General features: G+C 38.6%; 1 protein-coding gene across 3 annotated transcripts in view; it reads right to left on the bottom strand.

Moving 5' to 3' along the window:
• The window catches only part of rasgrf2b (Ras protein-specific guanine nucleotide-releasing factor 2b), a 47,341-nt gene that overhangs the window by 38,710 nt on the left and 5,441 nt on the right, over positions 1–3,190 (bottom strand). The window contains exon 1 of one of the 3 annotated variants that reach the window (XM_032516846.1): positions 1,260–1,311. The exons of the other annotated variants lie outside the window; for them this stretch is intronic. The gene's annotated coding sequence lies outside the window, so the exon portion shown is untranslated. Of the gene's footprint in view, positions 1–1,259; positions 1,312–3,190 lie in introns of those variants that run through there. 3 annotated transcript variants of the gene reach the window in all.

The following is a 3,190-nucleotide window of genomic DNA, read 5'->3' as shown; positions in this document are numbered from 1 at the left end:
TGTGTGTGTGTGTGTGTGTGTGTGTGTGTGTGTGTGTGTGTGTCTGATATAATCCATAAACTTGATTTCCTGTATGTGTGGGAGTATATAGCACCATGCTGGGTTTCTCTAAAAAGACTAGAAGAAAACAGAACGTGAGATACTACAAAAAGAACCACAGAGATTATTAAAACAGATATAATCTCAAACTACCTGTTGCTAGCATTATTATGGGGAACAATGATTCAAACTAGCAAAAGATTATTGGCTTCATATTCACAACAAACATAAACCATTAAGGCATGAAAAAAACAGACACAAAGTATGAAAAAGGTTTAGAGAGATAAATAGGAGAAAAAAGGATGTGGGTTCACTTTTCCACCCATCACCACCCGTCTTCTGGATCAGACACGACATGCTTCTCTCCTCTTTTTATCCCTCTCATTTCTCAGCTCCTGTCATGCTCCCACAGAGGCAATAATGTATATTTTGCGCCAAATGCAGCTTCATAAAATGCTCACAGGACAGAAACAAAGGAAGAAATTGCCACTGTCAAAAAAGGACTTATGCCTTCAAGCTGGTATGGATTTTATTACTGTTGTTTGGAGCCAGGTTAATTGTTTCCCAGTGTCCAGTCTTAGTGCTAGCTAACTAGCTCCAGGCTGTAGCCTTATATTTAAAGGTTGTATAAATCTTCTATCTAAGTCTTGGTAGCAAATAAGGAATTTGTCACAAAAATGGCAATACCTTTAAAGAATTTATTTTCATTGCCTTTGTTTTGCTACAGACAAAATAAATAGAGCGTTGATGCCTAACTTGATAAAGAAAAAATACAAGAGGTGTAAAAGTAAATGTGTCAGTTTTTCCTTGATTCATCTTCTCACTTTAGTTGAAATGGCCCTCTTTGTATTTACATAACACCCATTCTGTAATTCCAGAAATCCAAACAGCTTCACTTTAGAAAACAAGAACAGATTTTTTAATTCCTGTAGTCTTGTCATTGTGAAGAGATACAAAACAGCTCTCTGACAGCGGCAGCATCAGTACTTTATGTAACCACTGAATTTAACTAATGATACCACTGAATCCACATCCCACATCCTGCTGTTTCTTCATGCTGTTCACTTCCTCCAAAGAAGTTCATACAACAAAGTATGGAGCCATCTCTCTTATACACATGCATTAAACATTCACAGATACACACACAACTCACACAAACACAGTATACGTATACTAATTGTTGTGCCTGCCTCAGAACTGCCACTCTGATCAGGGATTACCTGTCAGTTTATCTGGAGATTAAAAAGATAACTCCCCTCCTCCACTGCTTACTTTCACTGCTGTCTTCCATTAAAAAAAAAAAAAAAAAAAAATGCAGCAATAATCAAGCTTTTCCCCCCATCTTACACATTTGTTATTGCTTTATAACACTCTCACTCCATTGCCTGGAGGAATTTTTGGTGAACATCCTGCCACCCTAATGCTATAGATGCTGGATTGGAGTTTGCTCTACGACTCCCACAGTACCACAGCAGAAGTGTCTAAACACAACATAAATCTGTTTTACAATATTCTTGAGAATTGCCAGTGTGCCTAACCTGATCCTGTAAAATACACTGCTCATAATCTCTGCACAGACATCAACAAACACACATGAAACTACTTGACAAACCTAATACCTGGCACTCAAGTTTATTTTATACAGTATCGGGGGTGGGTGTTGTGTGTGTGTGTGTGTGTGTGTGTGTGTGTGTGTGTGTGTGTTTGAGACAGGAGGGGCATGTATAATAGATGGGAGCAGCTCCAGCAATAACAATAACACCACTGAAGAGTACAGAGGCCCAATGCCCCAAGTGCATTTATCACCCAGGGTGTCCACATGAACAGCCCCGCACTGGTTCAGGATGAGATGTGATGAAATATGCTGGGATGTTTGTTTGTGTAATATTCTCACTTGTCATCTGCCTAACTTAACGCAACTCTGCCAAATTCAGCTTTCCCATCAGGCTGATCAATATTGTGCTACATATTCATATTGTGTGCAAAAAGTAATCTGTCAATCCTGTCACTGTAAGGTACATAATGGCCATATCTTTCAACTAATGGGTGTACTAATCATACAATAAGGTGTCCAATAAAACCTAGCACCAAATGTGATGATTTTTACTTTTAGGTAAACTGAAAGCATGGCAATGCTGTTTGACCACCAGACTACAGAGCAGCGTCAGGCTGTGAGACTCCTCAATTCCACCATAAAAAATATCGTACTACTTTTAGTTAATTAAAACTGAATTTCATCATGCAACCCCGTGTTGAGCAATGACAATACATTAACATTTAACATTGATTAGTTGCATAGCACCTTCAACAAGGATCAAATACTCCTTTATGGTTTGAGAAAAGTTGTGTGCAAATTAAGCCTTCTTTGAAACAGAGCAGGAGGTATACAAAGCATTATTAGCTTTGTATACCGCTTTATACCGTAGCTTTTTGATGCAAATAACTGCCTGCTGCGCATGTAAAATAACCATAAAGAGAGCAACGGGAGTGTACCAAAAGAGTGAAGTTGCAAGCTGAAAAACCAAAACCAAACAATAAAACATGATAAAACACTAAAAAGCTTGTTAGAGCAGTGGGGAACTGCAGAGTCTAATTGTAATTCTCTGTGGGTTACTAGCAAGCCCTTTCACATTACACATAATTATATGAGGATGATGATTGTTAACATGAAATTATTGACTGATTGATTGATTGATTGATTAGTTGGTTGATTAATTGATTGATTGATTGAGCAGCATTAAATGAATAGTTTATGGGGAATACACTTATTTGCTTTCTTGAGGGTTAAATGAGAGGATGGATACCATGCAATGCCATGTTACATCCTGCTACGTTCTGCGATGCCCAGCTACGTCCTGCTGTGCCTTGTAACGCTGCACAGTGCCCTGCTATGCTACAAAGAACTACTACAAACAAACTACTATTTATTTTATTTTTATTTATTTTTTGTGACTGTTACTCCCACTCTACATTCTAATCCCAACTAGTCGTTAGACACCACCTACCAAGAGCCTGGATCTGACCGAGGTTTCTGCCTAAAAGGAATTTTTTCCTCACCACTGTCGCACTGTTGCTTGCTCTGGACGAAACTACGAGAACTGTTGGGTCCTTGTAAATTCTGGAGTGTGGTCTAGACCTGCTCTGTCTGTAA

The sequence above is a fragment of the Etheostoma spectabile genome, chromosome 5 (assembly GCF_008692095.1).
Source record: "Etheostoma spectabile isolate EspeVRDwgs_2016 chromosome 5, UIUC_Espe_1.0, whole genome shotgun sequence".
Taxonomy (NCBI): Eukaryota; Metazoa; Chordata; class Actinopteri; order Perciformes; family Percidae; genus Etheostoma; species Etheostoma spectabile.
The sequence above is the reverse complement of the archived record's forward strand: the minus strand, read 5'-3'. Positions and strand labels throughout refer to the sequence as shown.